We start from the raw sequence: 26,960 nt of genomic DNA, 5'->3' as shown, positions 1-26,960 counted from the left end.
CACATTTACTTATATTAAATCTAGGTGTAAGTATCAGATATCTGCTACTATATTACAAGTTCCTAGAGGGAAGAGACTATATTTCTTAAAAATTTGTAACTCCAGGGTAACACACATATTTTATGCTCCACAGATACTTGATTTATATACATAAAATATAGATTTTTCCAAGTAGAGTATCTGCTAAGTAGACCATAGCTCAACTGTTTATTTCTCAGAAAGTCCCTTCCTAAAGTAAAGCAAACATTCTGCTACATTACTGCATATTTTATCATATATATATATATATATACTATATATATATATATGTCTATGCATATTTGTATGTATATTTTATCACAGGTATATGATAAAAATACATGCATATGTTATCTCACATGCATAAAGATATATGTATATTTTTATCATATATATATATATATCACAATCACTTTCATTCCTTTACATGAATATTAGACTTGCTCACTCTATGAGATCTGCACTTTAATACTTTCATATCATTTAGAAGAGTACCTGAAATAAAGTAGTACAATGAAAATTTATTGAATAAGTAAAAGTAAGATTAATTTTACCTTTGTTGTTTCAGAAACATGCATTTTCAGGATAACTTACTATTATTCCTCATGTATTAAAACATAGCTTATCAATCCCAATGAATGTTTGACTAAATATATTTTAATTTTTCAATTAAATTTTAAATGAATTGTCTATAAGTATTACATTTCATGTTGTAAGAAATATTCTTCATTGATTTCTCCTGTGCATTGATGTCTAATACAGAACATGATAATGACTGAAACATTAACCACTTATTTTAGTTCCTGACTTTCAAACTTTTGATGATTAAGAACATGTTAATAGAAAATATTGTGATTCAGTGTACTAGATTATGACACCAACAGACCATGTTACAAAAACTACTGAAATTTTAAACATCAGTGCCACAACAAATATATTTTTCAAAAGTCCTTAGTATTTTTCTAAGGAACATTCTCTCACATGCATAAAGCTTTTTAACAATTTATTTCCAAAATATCTCAGATGTATGGTATCATGTTTCTTAATTTTGTGCTTATTTTGATGAAAAGATCCTGCACACTATGGAACAAATATATATCTGAAAAAAAGGGAGGATTTTCATTAGAAAGTCATTCTGTTTGTAACAAGTTAGGTCTAAGATAAACTTCTGCTTCTTATATGTCATATAAAGAGAAATAAGCAGAATGAAATTGGGGGCAAAACTGGGAATACAGGGAACATCCTGCATATGTCTGCTAACTGCGTTGGTTTTTAGGAAGAAGCAGTTATTAGGATGACAACTACTGCTCACTGAGGTCTTGAAAGATGTACTCACTAACCCACAACAGGGATGGAGCCAAACTTAATTAGCTCTGGCCCAGAGCACTGTGGACTACGTCATAGCCCTTCTTAAATCCAAATTGAGGAACTGTATTTTTGCCTTTACTCTGTGATGGGAGAAATAGATCATACATGGAATTGAATATAGTGAAATAGTAGGACTAAAATAGCTTCTGTAGAAAATGAAAAACCCAGTTCAGAGTCCCCATGAGATCTCTGAGTGGCAAACTTTCAAAACAACCTTTGTGTCTCAATGTAATTTTTCCATAGTGTACATGCGTATAATTAGGTCTCATGCTGGAAGTATAAATAATAATACAAAATATGAGTGTATTAAATTTGCCTGAGGCAAATATAGTTTGCATATTTTTTGCCTCTCTATTTTCTTTGTGCTTTTAGTCTTACTTCACTTGCCAGAAGTGTCTAAAGAATAATATTAACTTACAGACTGTCCTTAGTATATTTATGATTTCTGATTAGTGCCATACTATGGTAACTCAGTGCAGGGTTCTTGCCTGAGAAATCCCATGGACAGAGAAGGCTGGCAGGGTTGCAAAGAGTTGGTCATGACTTAGCATTTAAAAATTAACAACAAAAATTGATTTATATAATCCCAGGACCACATTATTGAAGAAATTATGAAAGATTTTTTAATCATGAAATGACTTGAATAGGATTAGACAAGGCATGAGGTCTTCTCTGGTGGTTCAGTGGTAAAGAATCTGCCTGCCAATGCAGGCAGACATGGGTTCAATCCCTGGGTTAGGAATATCCTCTGGAGAAGGAAATGGCAACCCACTCTATTATTCTTGCTTGGGAAGTCAAATTGACAGAGGAGCCTGGTGGGCTACACAACAATTAATAATCTAATACTTACCTATCTATTGATGCATTCAGTCATTCAAGAATAATCATCTGAGTGAGTAATCTGTGAGACACTGGGCTGAGCCAGAAACAAAGTAGTTAAAATGAAGAATCTTGCTCTCATTCAGAGTATCACTATTATGAACATTTTCTGTTGATGTCAATCTTTAATCCAATTTTCTGTTAATGGGCAGGGCTGCATTCCCACCTTGTTGTTTGACCGGAGGCTAATGAAAATAATGGTGACCTCCTTCAAAAGGTCTCATGCATGCACTGTTACACTCAGTGCCCCCAACCCTGCAGCAGGCCACCGCCAACACATGCCTCCACCAGAGACTCCTGGACACTCATGGGCAAGTCTGGTCAGTCTCTTGTGAGGTAACTGCTCCTTTTTCCTAGGTCCTGGTGCACATAAGCTTTTCTTTGTGCCCTCCAAGAGTCTGTTTGAAAGTGCTGCACTCAATACGCCAGAAAATTTGGAAAACTCAGCAGTGGCTACAGGACTGGAAATGGTCAGTTTTCATTCCAATCCCAAAGAAAGGCAACACCAAAGAATGCTCAAACTATTGCACAATTGCACTCATCTCACACGCTAGTAAAGTAATACTCAAAATTCTCCAAGCCAGGCTTTGACAGAATGTGAACCCTGAATTTCCAGATTCTCAAGCTGGATTTAGAAAAGGCAGTGGAACCAGAGATCAAATTGCCAACATCTGCTGGATCATTGAGACAGCAAGAAAGTTCAAGAAAAACATCTACTTTTGCTTTATTGACTATGCCAAAGCATTTGATTATGTAGATCACAACAAACTGTAGAATATTCTTAAAGGGAAGGGAATACCAAACCACCTGATCTGCCTCTTGAGAAATCTACATGCAGGTCAGGAAGCAACAGTTAGAACTGGACATGGAACAACAGACTGATTCCAAATAGGAAAAGGAGTACATCAAGGCTGTATATTGTCACCCTGCTTATTTAACTTATATGCAGAGTACATCATGAGAAATGCTGGGCTGGATGAAGCACAAGCTAGAATCAAGATTGCCAGGAAAAATATCAATAACCTCAGATATGCAGACAACACCACCCTTATGGTAGAAAGTGAAGAAGAACTAAAGAGCTACTTGATGAAAGTGAAAGAGGAGAGCGAAAAAGTTGGTTTAAAGCTCAACATTCGAAACATCCCACCCTCGCTGATTCATGTCAATGTATGACAAAACCCACTGCAATGTTGCAAAGTAATTAGCCTCCAACTAATAAAAATAATTGGAAAAAAAAATGCTCAACATTCAGAAAAGTAAGATCATGGCATCCGGTCCCATCACTTCATGGTAAATAGATGGGGAAACAATGGAAACAGTGAGAGACTTTATTTTTGGCGGCTCCAAATCACTGCAGATGGTGACTTCAGCCTTGAAATAAAAAGATGCTTTCTCCTGGGAAGAAAAAGTTATGACCAACCTAGACAGCATACTTAAAAGCATAGACATTACTTTGTCAACAAAGGTCCATCTAGTCAAAGCTTTGGTTTTTCCAGTAATCATGTATGGATGTGAGTGTTTGGCCATAAAGAAAGCTGAGAGGCAAAGAATGATGCTTTTGAACTGTGGTGTTGGAGAAGACTCTTGAGAGTCCCTTGGACAGCAAGGAGATCCAACCAGTCCACCCTAAAGGTAATCAGTTCTGAATATTCATCGGAAGGACTGATGCTGAAGCTGAAACTCCAATACTTAGCCACCTGATGCAAAGAACTGACTGATTGGAAAAGACCCTGATGCTGGGAAAGACTGAGGGCAGGAGGAGAAGGGGATGACAGAGGATGAGATGGTTGGAAGGCATCACCAACTCAACAGACATGAGTTTGAGTAAATTCTTGGAGTTGGCAATGGACAGGGAGGCCTGGCGTGCTGCGGTTACTGGGGTCACAGAGTTGGGCACGACTGAGTGACTCAACTGAGCTGAACTGTTATGAAAATTTTAAGATAATGTGACTATAAAGAAGCAATACATTAATTATTTACTCACTTTTGACTATGATCTTAGTATATGCATTACATATTCTGTTTTGCATGTTAACTGCTTATTTTATAGTAAATTAAACTCAAGAGCCCTGCTGCTTTTTATAATCAAAATATTAAAAAAAAACTAAACTTACACATATAAAACAAGTAATTTAAAAAGGTATCATATGGCCAATTTTAATTAATTTAAGAAATAAAGACTGAAGTCCCTGCTTACTTGTTGACTGTTACTTTCCAGCAGCTTCTCTTCAGTTCTTTTGTAAAGTCCCTATGTCTCAGAACCAACAGCTAGATACCAAATCCTTACATGCTTGGACTCCATCTCTGCTTCCAGTGATTAAAATTTCTATGTGTTTAAGGACTTCATGTGAATAGGAAGAGGTGGAGACAAGATGGAGAAGGACTTGAGGTTACCTCCTCTTATGAAAACACCAAATCAAAACTGACTGCTGAACAATCATCAAGAAAAAAGACTGGAATCCATCAAAAAACACATATATATTCTGCAACAAAAGACAAAGAAGAAGACAAAATAAAAGGGTAGGAGGGGTATTACAGCATGATCAAATCCCATTCCTGGCAGGTGGGTGATGCACAAAATGGAAAATTATTATATTGCAGAGTTGCTCCAACAGGATTGAAAAAACTGAGGCCCTTGTCAGTCTCCAAACCTGGGCGTATGGAATTGGAAGCAGAGCATTTAGTTTTAAAGCTCAGTGGGGCTTGATTTTAGGAATGCCACAGGGCTGGGGGAAGCAGTGACTACACTTTTGGAGGGCACACACAGGTCTCAGGCAGAGGGACCCAGGGAAAAAGCAGTGACTTCATAGGCGCCTGGCCAGACCTACCTGCAGGTCTCAGAGGGTCTTCTGAGGAGGGAGGGGGTAGCTATGGCTCACTGTGGAGACAAGGGCACTGGCAGAACTATCAGAGAGTACTCATTGTTATGAACTCTCCTGGAAACTCATTTTGATACCAAGATCTGGCTCTACCCAACAGCTTGTAGGCTCCAGTGTTGGAACACCTTGTGTGAAATAATCAACAGGGCAGGAACACAGCCCCATACATCAACAGAGAGGCAGCCTAAAGTCTTCTTGAATCCACAACCACATAAAGCACACCCATTTACACAACTATGCCCATCAAAGGGACAAGAAAAGCTCCACACACCAAAAGATAGGCAGAAGTCCCTCTTACCAGGAAACCTGCTCAAGCCTCTAGATCAGCTGTATCCATCAGGGGCAGACACCAGTAGCAAAAGGAACAATGACCCTGTAGCCAGCAGAATAGAGATCACAAATACAGAAAGTTAAATGAAGTGAGAAAGAAGAATATGTTCCAAATGAAAAAAAAAGAAAGAAAGAAATCCCAGAAGAGCAACTATGTGAAATGATGATAGGCAATGTACTCAAAAATAATTCAGAGAAATGAGAGCAAAGATGATTCATGATCTCAGAAAAGAATGGAAGCACTCAAGCAGAAGACAAAAGAAATATTTAACAAAAAGTTATCTGATATAAAAAGCAAACATTGTTGAATAGGACAATAATTGAAATGAAAAATACACTAGAAGAAACCAATAGAAGAATAAATGAGGTAAAAGAATGGATAAGTGATCTGGTGGACAAAATGGTGGTGTTGGAAAGACTCTTAAAGTTTCCATGGACTGTGATTAGATTAAACCATCCAATCGTAAAGTAAGTCAGTCCTGAATATTCATCGGAAGGACTGACTGATGTGGAAGCTGAAGCTCCAATACTTTGTCCACGTGATGTGAAGGACTGACTCAGTGGAAAAGACCCTGATGCTGGGAAAGATGGAAGGCAGGAGGAGAAGGGGACAGCAGAGGATGAGATGTTTGGATGGCATCACCAACTCAATGAGCATGAGTTTGAGCAAACTCTGGGAGATGGTGAAGGACAGGGAGACCTGGCCTACTGCGATCCATGCAGTAGCGAAGATTCAGATATCACTTGAGCATTTGAACAGCAACAAGCATTGAAGGTAATCACTGGAATATATGTAAGAAACAACTAAAAGTAAAACTTACTTGTTCACCTCAGCCTTGCCCTGGTAAAATCAAGTGTGGCAGAGAGTTCTGGAAATTGTTAAAGTAGCAACGAGACTAAATGTATATATCTTACTATAAAATTGAATACAAGCATGGCTATGAACTGAATATCTCTTTCTCTACTCCTCTTATTTATATGTTGAAGCTATAACACCTTATGTGATGGCATTTGGGGATGAGCTTTGGGACTTAAGATTAGATGAGGTCATGAGGATTGGGCTCTCATCATAGGATTAATCTTAAGAGAAAGCAGAGTGTTCTCTCCATCCTCCCTCCCTTCCAGGTGAATATTCAGTGAGAAGGTGGCCATCTATGAGACAGAACAAGAGCTCTCACCAGGAATCAAATTTGCCAGTATATTGATCTTGAACTTCCAGCTTCCAGGCTGTGGGAGAATAAGTTCTGTTGTTTAGTAACCCTGTGTATGGCATTTAGTAACCCTGTGTATGGTATTTTGTTAAAGTAGCCCAAGCTGATGAAGACAAGTATCAATTTCATTATTTATATAAAAATATTACTTTGGAACATCATATGTATAGAAATCACCTGAAAATAAAAGAACCATAAGTCTTCTGATGTATGCAAACAAGTTGATGATGAACAGAGCACAGAATTAAATTCATGAAAATGAAGTGATAGGAGGGCTGGAGTGCTTAGTAGACATTATTAGTATATATATCATTGTCAGCTAACCTGGAAAGCAAAGTCATTCTTCATTTTTAAAAGGGACCGTTAAATGCTGAGTTATGTACTCAACTTATGAGGCAATATGGTAAGTAAATTCAAATATTAAGCAATTTTAATACTTAAATACTTGTAGAGGTCTGTGTTTCAGCATAGTTGATTGACAAACTTAACTACAAATCAAAGTTATTTCAAGTTCAAGGGAATTGGAGGGAAATTAGACCCATGGAAAACGTGATTTAAAACAGGGAATGGAAACCTATTTATCTGATCAGCAGATTTAGTGCCGAGTATGCTGAGATCAGGAATACCAATGTCAGTTTCTCTCTCACGTTTGAAATCAACCATACAAAAATGGTGTTCAGATTCTCCAATCAAAGTACATACATGAATGAGTGCCCACCTGCTCCTCGTACTATAAGCCCCCAAGTGACTTGATGACAACATATCTTGTGGTAATGTAACCATAACTTTAGATTTCTTATATCTGGATGTTTTTGAGAGTTAAGGTTGTGTTAGGTCTCAAGCAGGAAGAATGTATCTTAAGCAAGCTGGTCAGTGTCCCAGAGGAGTCCCGGGCTGTAGAGAGGGATGCAATGGCAGCAGCTCATAAGAGGGAGTGATGGTTACATGTGTCTATGTGCTGCTGACGGTGGAGGAAGTGATGCTGGGAGAACTTGAGCTTAATGGCATTTTTCTAGAATGATACTAGAGAAAGAGGATTAAGACAAGCAGAACTTACAGAGGGAATAAGCACAAGGGCATAATTGAATAGATTTATTAACCTAACACTATGTGGAAAACTATTTATCCTTTTGAACTGAACCAGAATGATTAAATTAAACTCTAAGAGAAAACAAATGAACTATCAATGGTACATGGCTAAATTCAAGCCAAAGGGTCATTATTTGTTGCAGCCTGAAAAGATTTTGGAAAGTAAGCAGGATCTGAATCAAAGTTTGCATGTCAAAAAACAAACACTGTTTATTTAGAAGCACACATAAATGGGAGTTGTGCTGGAGGGGTGGGAAATAGAATGGTATAAAAAATCAGATACAGTTAGACTCTCAAGAGAAGCAAAGAGTTGAAATGTCATTTTTTACACTATCAATGTTTTTCTCTTTTACACATCCCTTTGAGATGGCATGACATGCATTTAGATTTCTCCTTTTCTATTTATTCTTCTCTTCTGAAACCAGGAGAGGGTCAAAGCAAAGTTACCACTATTTGGAGAGTTAACCTTTTAAGTTTTTTCTAAAAATTATCCTCTTTCTCATCAGTATTGAGTTGGGGCTTTATTTTTCATTTAGAATTACTTCTATTTTTCACTTTTCTGATAATGGCAAGCAATGACAACTCTATAACCAATTGCTGGATAAATGCTGGCCCCTAGTAGAACAAATAGCAAACAGTTTTGCTTCTTTCTCTTCCTGACCTCTGAAGAATTAGGTCTTGAGGGAAACCACTTCTGGTAAACTCACTGTGGAATATTATCTACATATTTTAATACAGAAACCACTTTTCCACATTATAATCTAGGGAAAAAAGGTACTTGCCGTTTGATTCAAATTGGTCATGAGAATTCAAATCTTCAACAAGTTTAAACTATCTAAAAATACACATTCATAAGCTATTAAAACTAGAAAAGTCCTCCTATTTCTGATCTGTAACTTCTACCTGACTGCAAGCATTCCTACAGCTTCTATTGGCATTTAAACTGTAATGACTTTGGAATTTTTCTTCATCATTTCTTTGCACTCTTTCAGTTGCTTATGAGATATTTACACTTACATATTTTACAAGTAGCTAAAACATTTTTAAAAAATCCACAAATGGTGTACCTCCTTGATCTTGTAAAATCCCCAGCTTGCACCTTCTAAGTGTACTGGCAATACTAAATTTTGAGTGATACTTTCCAGCTTTAACATTGAAATCAAGGCTATAAAAACAAAATCATTTTTCATGTTTTTCACATTTTTCCCCCCTCTGATCTTCTTCACTTTACATCCATTAATTTGCCAGGCTTTATCAACTGTATTGCAAATATGTCTCTAAAATCCAGATTCTGTTTCTGAGAATGAATGGAAGTCTCACCAACTTTAACTCCCTACCACCAATTTCCTCTCCTACATTGCATCCTTAACAACTGTTGAAAATGAAGTCAACCCTACCATTCTTCTTCTTAAAAGTTATCATTTCCAATTGTAACAGAATAAATCCAAACTTTGTAAAGTCACTAGCTCAAGACTCACCATAGTGCCTGCCACATTGACTGTTCCCACATGGAAGAGCAAGTCATTGCTCATTCACACCTGTGACATTGTGGGCACTGTTTCCTGAACTTCCAAAACCAGGCCCAACGTCTTTTCCTGCTACTTATTTCAATATTCCTGTATGAACATCTCAAAACACATTGTATTTAAAGAAACTCATTTCTCTAACATGTACAAAAGTGTATATACCCCCAAATAGCTGGTAACATTATCCTTTTCTCCTGCAAGTTCCCTGAAAATAGTAGCATTTACTAATTGTAGGCTTGAACTCAAGTGAATAGAATTTACAAAACTCCATGCTCCTTTTACAACCCAGAAAACTCTTTTAGAGTATCTGAGATTCTGTCAAACATAGGATAATTTATCCAGCTTTTGTGCCTAATTATAATTTTTTTCATGTGTCTATAACATTTGAACTTTGTATTTTAATTTATATATTTATATATTTACTTTTCAATTAAATTGGAGCAAAGAGAGGTATTTTGTATATATGGCCTTCTTTCAATAAATACTATATGCTAGGCATTGAATAAAAATTTTTCACATCACTGGAATTATACCCTAAAGCCTGTTAATAAAGTGGATTTACTATAAGTTAGTGTGAATATTAGAAATGTTAGAATCTGTCTTTAAATTCTTTATGCTGATACTACTACCTTGACTTTTTTCTTTTTTTTCCATCACCTCATGGATGGTGTTACCTAATCTACCTGTCTTGCAAATTACAGGTGTTGATGAAGCATATCCATTTTAATTGAACTATTAACCCATGGGAGAATTTCACTTACTCCGTCTTAATGACATTTATGTTTTTAGATTATTTAGCAGCTTTGATTATTTAGAACAACCCCTTATGATTTATCAAGTAAAGTGACATGATTGATGTTTAACATTATACTTTCTTTAATATGATTTTACAAGTGGAAAGAAGCATCTGGATTTAATCACAAAATTACATTGAGCATCACTGGTGCATGTAAGGCATCTCATACGGGTGCTGAATATATCAATTCTCCTGTGGCTATTCTAATTTTACAAAGACTGTCATCTCTATCAGCAGTTTGCAAAAATGAACAGAGGTAGAAAAGAACACAGATAAACATGGTTCACAAAACTGGGGAACTCTTGTAAGTGTCTATGGTTTTAGTATAATTATTGCTGACACACAGTCTTCAGTTTTATTAGTTGTAAATTTTTTTGGAACTTAACAAAGGGAATTCCATGAAGAGTCTCTATAGAGCAGAAACCTTAAGTGGGTCAAATATCAAGGGCTGAGTTATCTATGGAAAGAACATTCCCCCCTTCAATCCTGGTTACACAGAATTTGCTTTACAATTATTAGAATCAAGTTACTTTGCTACCATTCTGGCAATCTTTCCACTAAAGAAATAGTTTTAACTTAAAATATAAAAACACTTTCAATTTCAAATGGAATTCAAAGCAAGAGTATTTGCATTCTTCCCTATCTAAGAACTTTTAAAAATTGCCATACATGGGAATAAGCTAATAATAACTTTAAAAACCCAGGTAACTGAAATTGGAGACATCAATAATCCAAATATATTTCTACATTAAAAATGTGATTTATTTTTATAATAGGTAAATCCTTTAAAGGTAAAACAATTTAGAGTCTACCAATAGAAAGGCGGAATAATATCAGGAGCTAGTCTTAACAAGGGTACCCTTGCAATTGACAACTCAATGGAAACAAGTTTGAGCAAGCTCTGGGAGTTGGTGATGGACAGGGAAGCATGGCATGCTACAGTCCACGGGGTTGCAAAGAGTCAGACATGACTGAGGGACTGAACTGGACTGAACTGGAAAAATGAAGATCAAAATAGAAAAGAGTTTCATATATATGTATGAATATGGATACATGTGTGTGTAAAGCAGTCATGGAAATAATTGAAGACAGTTCAGGAAATTCCAGATTATAAATTTGGAAACTTGAACTATTCATAAACTTGAATATTCATAAACTTTAAATATCTCTCAATTTATATAGGATGTTTCAAGCAATTTTCTGTTAAGTTTTATAATTTTCTCTGTGGAAGTCTTATAAATATTTCATTGTTCAGACAGTAAAGAACCTGCTTGCAATGCTTGATACCTGGGTTCAATCCCTGGGTCTGGAAAATCCTCTGGAGAAGGGAATGGTTACCCCCTCCAGTATTCTTCCCTGGCAAATTCCATGGACAGGGGAATTTGGAGGGCTATAGTCCATGGGATCACGAAGAGTCAGACACGACTGAGCCACTGACACTAATATATTTATCTCCACAAACAGGACAAATGTAAGAAACATTCTTTCTTTTTTTCCTATACTTAAAATTACTTGGACTGCAAGGAGATCCAACCAGTCCATCCTAAAGAAGATCAGTCCTGGGTGTTCATTGGAAGGACTGATGCTGAAGGTGAAACTCCAATACTTTGGCCACCTCATGAGAAGAGTTGACTCATTGGAAAAGACCCTGATGTTGGGAGGGATTGGGGGCAGGAGGAGAAGGGAACGACAGAAGATGAGATGGCTGGATGGCATCACCGACTCGATGGACATGAGTTTGAGTAAACTCCGGGAGTTTGTGATGGACAGGGAGGCCTGGCGTGCTGCGATTCATAGGGTCGAAAAGAGTCAGACACGACTGGGCAACTGAACTGAACTGAACTGAATGTTTTACTGATGTTAAATGTATATACTTTTATATATTTGCTTATTAAATCTAGTTAAGGATATATAGATTGGTAAGAAATTTTTTAAATTATTAAAATCTACTGATAGTACATATAACATATACTATGCTAGTATATTTAGTAGAATTATTTTTCATCTCTTGGTATGATATTTTCACTTCTAGTTTATTAATGTAGAGTATTATGATATTTTAATGTACAAGTAATTCCTAGTGTTCTGAGAAAAACTTTTCTTCCTGAATTTCAGTTTTGAAACAAATATGTATTTATTTTAGCTTAATTTACTTTTGATTTATGCCTCTCAGTTCATGACCAAGATTGCTGAGGTGTTCTGTTTTTTTATGCCCTGAAAGATTTGTGTTTCTAAAGAATATCCTAGTCTTATAACAGAATTGGTCACATTGCCTCTGAAACTAACCTATGTAAGATTGGTGGAAGATAGTTTATTTCCATTTCTCAAAGTTTATGTAACTAGTCTCTTAACTGTCTGCTACAGATGACTTTATGTCACTAAAAATTTAAGACAGATTCTACTATTTTAATAAGCAGAAAGTATAAAAATGTATATTTATATTATTTTAATTTACATAATTTATATTTATGTAAACATCTCCACACTGAAAATATAGAACTATTCTTTCAGCACAAAGAAATGCTCTATTTCACATGTAAAAATGAAGTCTTTCAATAGTTTTCACATGTATTGGGCATGATTTTCTCCAAAATATGTTTTTATAGTTTAGAAAACATCCTGTATTTAGTTGTCTTTGTTGGGCTTCCCTGGTAGCTCAGTTGGTAAAGAATCTGCTAGCAATGCAGAAGACCCCAGTTAGATTCCTGGGTTGGGAAGATCCGCTGGGGAAGTGATAGGCTACCCACTCCAGTATTCTTGGGCTTCTCTCGTGGCTCAGCTGGTAAAGAATCCACCTGCAATGTGGGAGGCCTGGGTTTGATCCCAGATGCCCTGGAGAAGAGAACGGCTACCCATTGCAGTATTCTGGCCTGAAGAATTCCATGGACTGTTGGACAGAATTCCATGAAGAGTTGGACTTGACTGAGCAACTTTTGCTTCATTTCACTTCACTTATTTTCATAGTATTATCTACCTAATACTTCTTTCTTACTTGTCAGGTAAGTGGTAATTTTACTTCTTTCTTCAAATTAAAAAGCATATTGTATCATTTTCTTCTTCAGTGTATCAGTGTTCAAATTAATTCATTTCTGCTCATATTTTTATTATTCCCTTTATTCTACTTCTTTGATATTTTAATTTGTGTGATTTCAAATAACTGTCATTTAGAGGATGTTGCAAAATATTGCAGATGTTGTGCAGCCTTACTAAAGTTTCCCTGATGGAACATTTTATCTGTAATATAATATCAAAACCAGAAAACTGGCATTGATGTATTACTAACTAGGATATAGATGTTATTCAGTTTTCACCCAGTTTTATATGTTCTTGCATGTGCACATCTGTGTAATTTGATGCAGTTTTATTCTCTGTGTAGTTGTTTATGTAATCATCTCCACACTGAAAATGCAGAACTGTTCTTTCAACACAAAGAAATGTTCTTTCCTACTCTTTACAGATGTACCTTCCCTACTCACCACATCTATTGGAAATGAATAATCTCTTCTTGTTCTGTATAGTATCTTACTTAAAGACTGTGAAGAGGGTAGAGCAGATTTAGAAAGTAGCACTGACATGTATACACTATCAAACATAAAACAGATAGCTAATGCGAGGCTGCTGTATAACAGAGGGAGCCCAGCCTGGTGTCTGTGATGACCTAGAGGGGTGGGATGGGAGGAAGGAGGGAGGTTTAAGAAGGAAGGGATATATGTATACATATGCATATGTGATGAGTCAGTTGTTTCAGTTGTTTCAGATTCTTTGCAACTCTGTGAACTATCATCCACCAGGCTCCTCTGTCCATGGGATTCTCCAGGCAAGAATACTGGAATAGTTTGCCATGCCCCATGCCCTTCTCCAGGGGATTGTCCTGACCCAGGGATCAAGCCCACATCTCTTACATATCCTGCACTGGTAGGCACATTCTTCACCATTAGTGCCACTTGGGAAGCCCATGTGTATATGTATATATATATAAAATTATTACTGATTTACATTGTTGTAGGGCAAAAACCAATGCAACATTTAAAGCAATTATCCTCCAATTAAAAATAAATAAATAAAAAATAACTGTTGCACATACAGAATCATAAAGCATATAATCTCTGGAGACTGACTTCTTCACCTTTAAAGATAGTGTCTTGAATTTTCATTTTATGGTCTCAGAAGTACATAAACACACACTTGCCCCAGACGTTTGTTTTCCATACCTAAGTTTGATGCTTGATTTTACTTACCAGGTTTCTTTTCAAAAGTGTGTTTAGGAGACAAAGGGAAGATGGCAGAGAAGACAGACATGGAGATCATCTTCTTCCCCACAAGTACATCAGATATACATTTGCATATGTAATGACTCCTATAAGACCCCTACTGAAGACTGGCAGAAGACCTCAGACTTCCAAAAAGGCAAGCTAGTCTCCACATAACAGGTTGAGACAGAAGAAATAAAGAAAAGAAGATAGAGATATTGGGGTAGGATCTGTGCATCTGGGAGGGAGCTGTGAAGGAAGAAAAGTTCCCCCATACTTGGAAACTCCTTCACGGGTGAGGACAGGGTGGAGCTCAGGGAACCTCAGTGAGGAGCACAGCAACAGATGCACAGAAGATAAAACAGAATTCAGCCCAAAGATTGATGCCAACAGATACTTCCCAGCCTGGGGCACTTGTTTGCATGCCTGACACACCTGAACACCAGCACACCTGGAGCTCGTCGGAGGTCTGACCCCAGGGAGAGGATTAGGGTTAATTGTCGTGAAGACAGGCTAAGAGGGTTCGTATGACAAAGCTCAGTGAGTCCACGGGGAAGCCTGGGAGTACCAGAGAAGCAAGAGTTCATTGTTGCAGGGATGCTCTAGCCCGCAGGTTGCCTCCATGAATTAGGTGGGAGAAGCTGCACGTGTGGTAGGAATCCACACTGGGAAAGAAGAAATAAAACTCTCAATGCTTGCAAATGCCATGAAACTATACACACAAAATCCTAAGGATGTCCCCAGAAGTTTACTAGAGCTAATCCATGAATTTAGTAAAGTTGCAGGATACAAAATTAATACACAGAAATCACTTGCATTCCTATACACTAACAATGAAAAATTAGAAAGAGCAATTAAGGAAACATTCCATTTGTTGTTGGTTTTTAGTCACTAAGTCATGTCCGGCTTTTTGCAATCCCATGGACTGTAGCCCACCAGGCTCCTCTTTCCATGAGAATTCTCCAGGCAAGAACCCTGGAATAGGTTGCCATTTTCTTCTCCAAGCATCCCATTTACTACTACAAAAAAAAGAATGAGATACCTAGGGATAAACCTAACAAAAGAAACAAAAGGTTTGTATGCACAAAACTATAAGATACTGATGAAAGAAATAAAAGATGACTCAAACAGATGGAGATATATACTATGTTCATGGATTGGAAAAATCAGTATTGTTGAAATTATCATACTTCCCAAAGCAATCTAAAGATTCAATGCAACACCTGTGAAATTACCAATGGTATTTTTCACAGAACTAGAAAAATAAATTTCACAATTTGTATAGAAACATGAAAAACTCCACATGGCCAAAGCAATCTTGAGAAAGAAGAATGGAGCTGGAGAAATGAACCTTCCTGACTTCAAACTATACTGAGAAGCTATAGTCCTCAAGACAACATGCTACTGACACAAAAACAAAAATACAAACCAATGAAAGAAGACACAAAGCCCAGGGATAAACTCAGGCACTTCTGGGCACCTTATCTTTGACCATGGTTGCAAGAATATACAGTGGATAAATACAGCCTCTTTCAATAATTTTGCTGCAAAAAATAGACAGCTACATGTAAAGGAATGAAATTAGAACACTTCCTAACACCATACACAAAAATAAACTCACAATGGATTAAAGACTTAAATATAAGGTCAGAAACTACTAAGGTCTTAGAGAAAATCATAGGCAGTACACACTTTGACAAAAGTCAAAAAAAGATCCTGTCTGAGTCACCTCCTAGAGTAATGGAAATAAAAACAAAAATAAACAAATGGGACCTAATTAAACTTTGGCTGCACAGCTGTTAGGATATACCTCAAGCCCAAAGGCAAAGGAGAAGCCCCAGTAAGACAGTAGAAGCTGCTAATTCGAGTTTAGAATCAAACACCATTTCCGTCAGAGATGCTTAGAGGGCTCAAACAAACCTTGTGTGCACCAAGACCCAGGGATTCCACAGAGACTGAGACAGAACTGAGTTTGAGTGTCTCCAGTGGAGGCAGATCCACCATAGAGCTGCCAGAACTTACACGAGACTGGGAAGTAGACTCTTGGAGGGCACAAAAAGAACCTTGTGTTCACCAGGACCCAGGAGAAAGGAGCAGGGACCCCACAAAAGACTGACCCAGACTTGCCCGTAAGTGTCCAGGAGTCTCCGGCAGAGGCCTGGGTTGGTGGTGGTCTGTGCAGGGTTGGGAGCAATAAGTGTAGCGGTGGGTGCATGGGATCTTTTGAAGAAGGTCACCATTATTTTCATTACCTCCAATATAGTTTGGCCCCAGGTAAATAGCAGGGAGGGAACACAGATCTACACATCGACAAAAAGTTGGATTAAAGATTTACTGAGCATGACCCCATCCATCAGAACAAGACCCAGTTTCCCCCTAAGTCAATCTCTCCCATCAGGAAACTTCCATAAGCCTCTTATCCTTCTCCACCAAAGAAAAGACAGGCTGAAAACCACAATCACAGAAAACTAACCAATCTGATCACATGGGCCACAGCCTTGTCTAACTCAATGAAGCTATGAGCAACGTCATGTAAGGCCACCCAAAATGGAGGGGTCATGGTGGAGAGTTCTGACAAGATGTGGTCCACTGGAGAAGGTAATGGCAAACCACTTCAGTATTCTTGCCTTGAAAGCCCCATGAAAATTATGAAAAGGCAAAAAGATAGAACACTGAAAGATGCACTCCCCAGGTCGGTAGGTGCCCAATATGCTACTGGAGATCGGTGGAGAAATAACTCCAGAAAGAATGAAGAGATGGGACCGAAGTAAAAACAAAACCCAGCTGTGGATGTGACTGGTGATAGAAGGAAAGTCTGATGCTGTAAAGAATAATATTTCATAGGAAGGCGGAATGATATGTCCATGAACCAAGGCAAAATGGGAGTGGTCAAACAGGAGATGGCAAGAGTGAATGTTAGCATTTCAGGAGTCAGCAAACTAAAATGGACTGGAATGGGTGAATTTAACTGAGATGATCATTATATCTACTACTGGGGTTAAGAATCCCTTCAAAGAAATGGAGAAGCCATCAAGGTCAACACAAGAGTCTGAAATGTAGTACTTGGTGCAGTCTCAAAAATGACAGAAATGACCTCTGTTTGTTTCCAAGGCAAACCCGTCAATATCACAGTGATCCAAGTCTATGCCCTGACCAGTAATACTGAAGAAGGTGAAGTTGAATGGTTCTCTGAAGACCTACAAGACCTTCTAGAACTAAAACCCAAAAAAGATGTCCTTTTCATTATAGGGGACTGGAATGCAAAAGTAGGAAGTCAAGAAACACCTGGAGTAACAGCAAAATTTTGTCTTGGAGTACAAAATGAAGCAGGACAAAGGCTAATAGAGTTTTGCCAAGAGAATGCACTGTTCATAGCAAACACCCTCTTCCAACAACACAAGAGAAGACTCTACACATGGATATCACCAGATGGTCAATACCGAAATCCGACTATATCCTTTGCATCCAAAGATGGAGAAGTTCTATACAGTCAGCAAAAACAAGATTGGAAGCTGACTGTGTCTTAGATGATGAACTCCTTATTGCCAAATTCAGACTTAAAATGAAGAAAGTAGGGAAAACCACTAGACCATTCAGGTATGACCTAAATCCTTTATGAGTATACAGTGGAAGTGAGAAATAGATTCAAGGGATTAGACCTGATAGAGTGCCTGATGAATTATGGACAGAGGTTCATAACATTGTACAGGGGACAAGGATCAAGACCACCCCCAAGATAAAGAAATGCAAAAAAACAAAATGCCTGTCTAAGGAGGCCTTAAAAATAGCTGAGGAAAGAAGAGAACCAAAAGGCAAAGGACAAAAGGAAAAATATGCCAATTTGAAAACAGAGTTGTAAAGAATAGCAAGGAGAGATGAAAGTCTCCTCAGTGATCAGTGCAAAGAAATAGAGGAAAACAATAGGATGGGAAAGCCTAGAGATCTCTTCAAGAAAATCAGAAATACCAAAGGAACATTTCATGCAAAAATGGGCACAATAAAGGACATAAATGGTATGGGCCTAATAGAAGCAGAAGATATTAAGAGGTGTCAAGAATATACAGAAGAACTACACAGAAGATATCTTCATGACCCAAATATTCATGATGGTGTGATCACTCACCTAGAGCCAAACATCCTGGATGTGAAGTCAAGTGGGTCTTAGGAAGCATCATCATGAGCAAAGCTAGGGGAGGTGATGGAATTCCAGTTGAGCTATTTCAAATCCTAAAAGATGATTCCTAAAAGATGATTCCTAAAAGATGATGCTGTGAAAGTGCTGCACTCTATATGCCAACAAATTTGGAAAACTCAGCAGTGGCCACAGGACTGGAAAAGAGCAGTTTTCATTCCAATCCCAAAGAAAGGCAATCCCAAAGAATGCTCAAACTGCCGCACAGTGCACTCATCTCACACGCTCAAAATTCTCCAAGGCAGGCTTCAACAGTGCATGAACCTTGAACATCCAGATGTTGAAGCTGGATTTACAAAAGGCATAGGAACCAGAGATCAAATTGCCATCATCCGCTGGATCATTGAAAAATATAGGGAGTTCCAGGAAAATATCAACATTTGCTTTACTGACTACTCCAAAGTCTTTGACTGGGTAGATCACCTCAAATTGTGGGAAATTCTTAAAGAGATGGGAATAACAGAACACTTGATCTGCCTCTTGGGAAATGTATATGCAGGTCAAGAAGCAACAGTTAGAACTGGACATGGAACAACAGACTGGTTCCAAATAGGGAAAGGAGTAAGTCAAGGCCGTATATTGAAACCCTGCTTATTTAACTTATATACAGAGTACATCATGGGAAATGCTGGGCTGGATGAAGCACAGGCTGGACTCAAGATTTCCGGGAGAAATATCAGTAACCTAAGATATGCAGATAACATCACCCTTATGTCAGAAAGTGAAGAACAACCAAAGAGCCTCTTGATGAAATTGAAAAAGAGTGAAAAGTTGGCTTAAAACTCAACATTCAGAAAACTAAGATCATGGCATCTGATCCCATCACTTCATGTCAAATAGATGGGGAAACAATGGAAATAGTTACAGACTTTTTTTGGGGGGATTCAAAATCACTGCAGACGATGATTGCAGCCACAAAATTAAAAGATGTTTACTCCTTGGAAGAAAAGCTTTGACCAACCTAGGCAGCATATTATGAAGCAAAGACATTACTTTGCCAACAAAGGTCTGACTAGTCAAGGCTATGGTTTTTCCAGTAGTCATGTATGGATGTGAGAGTTGGTCTATAAAGAAAGCTGAGCACCAAAAAATTGATGCTTTTGAACTGCAGTGTTGAAGAATACCTTGAGAGTCCCTTGGACTGCAAGAAGATCCAACCAGTCCATCCTAAAGGAGATCAGTCCTGAATAATCATTGGAAAGACTGGTGTTGAAGCTGAAACTCCAATACTTTGGCGACCTGATATGAAGATCTAACTCATTGGAAAAGACCCTGATGCTGGGAAAAGCAGGAGGAGAAGGCGACTACAGAGGATGAGATGACTGGATGGCATCACCAACTCAATGAACATGAGCTTAAGTAAACTGTGGGAGTTGGGGATGGACAGGGTTTCCTGGCATGCTGTGGTCCATGGCTTCGCAAAGAGTTGGACACAACTGTGGTAATGAACTGAACTGAATTAAACTTAAGACCTTTTGCATAGCAAATGAAACTGTAAAGGATATGAAAATACATCTTTCAGAATGGGAGAATATAATTGCAAACAAAGCAACTGACAAAGGTTTAATCTCCAAAATATGTAAGCAGCTCATATAACTCAATATCAGTAAAACAAGCATTCAAATAAAAAATAGGGCAAAAGACCTAAACAGGCATTTCTCCAAAGAAGACATGCATACAGCCAATACACACAGGAAAATATGCTCAACATTATTCATTGTTAGAGAAAAGGAGATCAAATTCAGTGAGGTATTACCTCATACCAATCAGAATAGGTATCATCAAAAATCTGCAAACAATAAATACTCAAAAGAGTGTGGAGAAAAGGGAATCTTCTTTCATTTGGGGCATATATAAATTTATACAGCCATTATGGATAACAATATGGAAATTCCTTACAAAACTAGGAATAAATCTAAGATCATGGTGTAACATATGACCCAACCAGCTGACTGCTACACATTACCTTGTGAAAAAACCACAATTCAAAAGGACACATGTACCCCAATGTTCACTGTACTATTGGCAATAGCTAGGACATGGAAGCAACCCAGATGTTCATCGACAGAAGAATGGATAAAGAAATAGTGGTGTGTGTATACAGTGGACTATTATTCAATCATAAAATGGAACAAATTTGAATCAATTGTAGTAAGGTGGACGGCCCTAGAACCTGCTATACAGAATGCAGTAAATCAGAAAGAGAAAAACAAATATCATATATTAACATATATATGTATGGAATCTAAAAATGGTACTGAGGAACCTATTTGCAAGTAAGGAATGGAGATGCAGAGGTAGGAAATGAACTTGTGTACACAGTGGAGAAGGAGAGACTGGGATAAATTAAGATAATAGCATAGATATATGTACAGTATCATGTGTAAAACAGACAGTTTGTGCGAACTGTTGTGTAACACAGGGAGTCCAGCATAGCACTCTGAGGGTCTCTCAAGAGTCATGGGCTGGGCTAGAGGAGGGAGGCTCAAGAGGGAGGGGATATATATATATATATATATATATTATATATATATATATATATAAAATTATGATTGATAAACATTGTTGTACAGGAGAAACCAATACAACATTATAAACAACTTTCATCTAGTTAAAAAGTGAATTAAAAAAATAGCGGCTTTGAGATACATACAAGTTGTTATATACTATCAATAGTGATTGGGGTTTTATTTTGTTTTGACTTGTTTTTTTGTTGTTGCTGTTTGTTTGTTTTTTAGTTCAGTTTCGTTCAGTCACTCACTCATGTCCGATTCTTGTGACCCCATTAACCACAGCACGCCAGGCCTCCCTGTCCATCACCAACTCCCAGAGATTACCCAAACTCATGTCCATTGAGTAGGTGATTACATTTAACCATTTCATAATCTGTCATCCCATTCTCCTCCTGCCTTCAATCTTTCCCAACATCAGGGTCTTTTCAAATGAGTCAGCTCTTCCCATCAGGCGGCCAAAATATTGGAGTTTCAGCTTCAACATCAGTCTTCCAATGAACACCCAGGACTGATTTCTTTTAGGATGGACTGGTTGGATGGACGTTCAAGAGTCTTCTCCAACACCACAGTTCAAAAGCATCAATTCTTCAGTGCTCAGCTTTCTTTATAGTTCAACTCTGAAACCCATACATGACTACTGGAAAAACCATAGCCTTGACTAGACGGACCTTTGTTGGCAAAGTAATGTCTCTGCTTTTTAATATGCTGTCTAGATTGGTCGTAACTTTCCTTCCAAGGAGTAACTGTCTTTTAATTTCATGACTGCAGTCACCATCTGCAATAATTTTGGAGCCCCAAAACATAAAGTCAGCCACAATTTCCACTGTTCCCCCATCTATTTGCCATGAAGTGATGGGAGCAGATGTCATGATCTTAGTTTTCTGAATGTTGAGCTTTAAGTCAGCTTTTTTACTCTTCTCTTTCATTTTCATCAAGAGACTCTTTAGTTCTTCTTCACTTTCTGCCATAAGGGTGGTGTCATCTGCATATCTGAGGTGATTGATATTTCTCCTGGCAATCTTGATTCCAGCTTGTGCTTCTTCCAGCCCAGCATTTCGCATGATGTACTCTGCATATAAGTTAAATAAATAGGGTGACAATATACAGCCTTGATGTTCTCCTTTTCCTATTTGGAACCAGTCGTTGTTCCATGTCCAGTTCTAACTGTTGCTTCCTGACCTGTATATAGGTTTCTTAAGAGGCAGGTCAGGTGGTCTAGTATTCCCATCTCTTTCAGAATTTTCCACAGTTTATTGTGATCCATATAGTCAAAGGCTTTGGCATAGTCAATAAAACAGAAGTAGATGTTTTTCTGGAACTCTCTTCCTTTTTCAATGATCCAGTGAATGTTGGCAATTTGATCTCTGGTTCCTTTGCCTTTTCTAAAACCAGCTTGAACATCTTAAAGTTCACGGTTCACGTATTGCTGAAGCCTGGCTTGGAGAATTTTGAGCATTACTTCACTAGCCTGTGAGATGAGTGCAATTGTGTGGTAGTTTGGGCATTCTTTGGCATTACCTTTCTTTGGGATTGGAATGAAAACTGACATTTTCCAGTCCTGTGGCCACTGCTGAGTTTTCCGAATTTGCTGGCATATTGAGTGCAGCACTTTCACAGCATCATCTTTTAGGAATCATCTTTTAGGATTTGAAATAGCTCAACTGGAATTCCATCACCTCCCCTAGCTTTGTTCATAGACATACTTCCTAAAGCCCGCTTAACTTCACATTCCAGGAAGTCTGGCTCTAGGTGAGTGATCACACTATCATGACTATCTGGGTGGTGAAGATCCTTTTTGTATAGTTCTTCTGTGTATTCTTGTCACCTCTTCTTAATATCTTCTGCTGCTGTTAGGTCCATGCCATTTCTGTCCTTTATTGAGCCCATCTTCGCATGAAATATTCCCTTGGTATCTCTAAATTTCTTGAAGAGATCTCAAGTCTTTCCCATTCTATTGTTTTCCTCTATTTCTTTCATTGATCGCTGAGGAATGCTTTCTTATCTCTCCTTGCTATTCTTTGGAACTCTGCATTCAAATGGGTATATCTTTCCTTTTCTCCTCTGCTTTTTGCTTATCTTCTTTTCACAGCTATTTGTAAGGCCTCTCAGACAGCCATTTTGCTTTTTTGCATTTATTTTTCTTGGGGATGGTCTTGATCCCTGTCTCCTGTACAATGTCACGACCTCCTTCCATAGTTGATCAGGCACTCTATCAGATCTATTCTCTTAAATCTATTTCTCTCTTCCACTGTGTAATCATAAGGGATTTGATTTAGGTCATACCTGAATGGTCTAGTGGTTTTCTCCACTTTTTCAGTTTAAGTCTGAATTTGGCAATAAGGAGTTCATGATTTGAGCCACAGTCAGCTCCCAGTCTTGTTTTTGCTGACTGTATAGAGCTTTTCCATCTTTGGCTGCAAAAAAATATAATCAATCTGATTTTGGTGTTGGCCATCTGGTGATGTCCATGTGTAGAGTCTTCTCTTGTATTGTTGGAAGAGGGTGTTTACTATGACCAGTGCATTCTCTTGGCAAAATTATATTATCTTTTGCCCTGCTTCATTCTGTATCCCAAGGTCAAATTTGCCTGTTAGTCCAGGTGTTTCTTGACTTCCTACTTTTGCAGTTCAGTCCCCTATAATGAAAAGACATCTTTTTTGGGTGTTAGTTCTGAAACATCTTGTAGGTCTTCATAGAACTGTTAAACTTCACCTTCTTCAGCATTACTGGTCAGGGCATAGACTTGGATTACTGTGATATTTAAAGGTTTGCCTGGGAAATGAACAAAGATCATTCTGTTGTTTTTGAGATTGCGTCCAAATACTGCATTTCGGACTCTTTTGTTGACTATGATGGCTACTCTATTTCTTCTAAGGGGTTCCTGCCCACAGTAGTAGATATAATAATCATCTGAGTTATATTCACCCATTCCAGTTTTATTTATTTATTTATTTATTTTTAATTCCTCACTAATAAGCCATGGTATTGCTGTATCACATTTTATTTGGCCATTCACCCATTGAAGGTTAGCATTGTTTCCAATTTTTGGCTACTACAGAAAAGCTGCTCTGAGCATTCATATAAGTTTTGATGTGAAATGAGTTTTCATTTCTCTAGGATAAATGTGTGAAGATACAACTCCTGGATCATATTGCAAGTGTAGCATAGTTTTGTAAGTGCTGTGCTTCTGTGTGCTAAGTTGCTTCAGTCGTTTCTGACTCTTTGCGACCCTAAGGACTGTAGCCAACCAGGCTCCTCTGTCCAGGATTCTTCAGGCAAGAGTGATGGAGTGGGTTGCCATGCCCTCTACCAGGGCATCTTCCTGACCCAAAGATCAAGCTCAGGTTTCCCACATTGCAGGCAGATTCTTTACTGCCTAAGCCAATACCTTCAAATAAATTACTAGAGTGGTTAAGCCATTTTACATCCTTACCAGAAATATATGATGGAACTAGTATCTCCAAATTGTTGCCAGTATTTGTCATATTTTTCTCACCTCTAATAGGCATGTAATGATATTTCATTGTGGTTTTAATCTATAATTCTCTAATGCTTAATTATATTCAGCATATATTCAGCATATTTTCTTGTGCTTATTTGCCTTCCATACATCATCTTTAGTGAAAAGGTTATTTATATCTTTTGACTTTTTTTTTCCCTATTGAGCTTTTCTTTTTTTCCTCTTTTAGATACATGGTATGAATATGTTTATTTGGTATGAATATCTTTATCTTTTCTCTTTATCTATCTTTAGGCTTTCAGTTTTTCACAAAGTAACATTTATTTTATTGCTTTCATTAATATTTGCATTAAGTCATTTTTCTTTTATAGTTTATACTTTTTTGGCCATGTCTGAGTTTTCATATACTCCAGGTCCCAGTTATTTTAATTTGTGGTTTCTTTCAAATGTTTTAAAGCTTTATATTTAAATCTGTAATTCATTTTTGGTTAATTTTTATCACCTGTGAGGTGAGATAAATGTTGAGGGTCTATGCATGTGTGTGTGTTTATTTTTGGTTGGCTTTTGCCTATGGACGTCTAAATGTTCCAGCACTACTAACTGAAAAGGTCATTTTTCCTTCAGTCAATTGTTTGATTAATAATGAGGGAGCTTTTCCTATCAAATATAAATAAAGAAATTTATACTTTGTGGTAGGTTGATGAGACTGATAATTTATGTGTTTACTATTTTGACTCTCCAAATTTAATTTACTATTCTGTAATTACTTTTGTAGTGAAGAAAAAATATATTAAATTAAAAAGGAGTGTGTGGGAGATGGTATGAAGACACTATCCATTAACTAAATTCTAGATTTTTGGTATGATCCAACCACTGACTATTATAATTTTAATTCTGAATGTTGTGCTGTACAAGTGGTTTTGATCCCCAAAAGTTTTAGACGGAGCATTTGTAAAGCTTAATATTTAAAATCAATATAATTCTTTTCACTGTTTATAAATATATAAATTTTTAATTAAGGTAGAACGTTAGTGTTTTTTGCAACCTCCTTAATAAATACTCTAATCTTTTCCGTAGTTGGTTCCATCGACAAAAAGGAAACAGCTTATGAAATTTTGAGGTTACTGCCTGAAATCTAAACAGAATCCATTAAAACATACAAAAGTCATATATAGATTGAAAATCAGTTGTATCATTAGGGTGTTGGTAACACTGAGGAACTAAAAAATTAGGTGAGACTACATATTCCATTATTTTTTCTTTCCTTTTAATTAAACATACTTAGGTTTACATTACCTTCTTTAAAGTCCATTAATGTAACACAAAAACCTCTCCATGAATACCCATGCAAATTTTTTCTTAGATGTTTTGTTCATTTCCCACAATAAAAGCAACTAATCACAGGAAATTTCAGATGAATAAGGAGAGACTATTACCTCATAAATACCTTTTAAGATGGCAATTCCTCTTTAAATTAGCTTCAATACGCTGGTTTCATTATTCCCTAAATGACTCTGCTTATCTTAAAACTATGTATATAAACAGAGCTTCTGGTTACATGTCCAATTCCCTGGCTAAGATGGTAAAGAATCTGCCTGCAATGCAGAAGAACCAGGTTCATCCCTGAGCCAGGAAGACCCCCTGGAGAAGGGAATGGCAATCCACTCCAGTATTCTTGCCCGGAGAATTCCATGGACAAAGGAGCCTGGCAGGCGATAGTCCATGGGGTCACAAAGAATCGGAAACAACTGAGTGACAAAGATACACATGGCGTTCTGAAATCTGGTAATATGCTAATTTAAATGAGTTCTATTAACATTTACTACTTTTATTTACCTCATAATAGGTAATATTGAAGAAAAGTCTGTTTAATTTTTACATATTTATTTTATTTTTAAAATTCATTTTATTGAATTATAGTTAATTTACATTGCTTTAAATTCTGCTGTACAGTAAAGTAATTCAGTTATATATATACACACACACACACACACACACATACATCTTGTTATGATTTATCACAGAATATTCAGTATAGTTCCCTGTCCTGTACAGTAAGACTTTGTTGTTTTTCCATTCTATATATCATAGTTTGCAACTATTAATCTCAAACTCCCAATTCATCCCTCCTCATAATTTTTGCATATTTAGTAACAAAAATGTCAGCATTTACTTGTCTTCTGAACTCTAGTGAGGCTAAGAGTTTTACATAGGTTAATTTATGTATGGGTTACTACATTTTTTCAAGAGTTGCCTAAATTCAAAATTGTATCAGTAAGACACTGAAGCAAAGAATATTTGTGGATCATCCCATGTTAAACATCTAGTATTTATACCAAAATGTGATACTGAAAAGGAAGGCTAATTGGATACAGGGCCTGAAAATGTAGAAGCCCTTTGGTCTGATTGTTTCAGTCTGTTGTATCGTCTCACTGTATCATTAAAAAAC

The sequence above is a fragment of the Cervus canadensis genome, chromosome 5 (assembly GCF_019320065.1).
Source record: "Cervus canadensis isolate Bull #8, Minnesota chromosome 5, ASM1932006v1, whole genome shotgun sequence".
In the NCBI taxonomy this organism is placed as follows: Eukaryota; Metazoa; Chordata; class Mammalia; order Artiodactyla; family Cervidae; genus Cervus; species Cervus canadensis.
Note: the sequence above shows the minus strand (reverse complement) of the source record.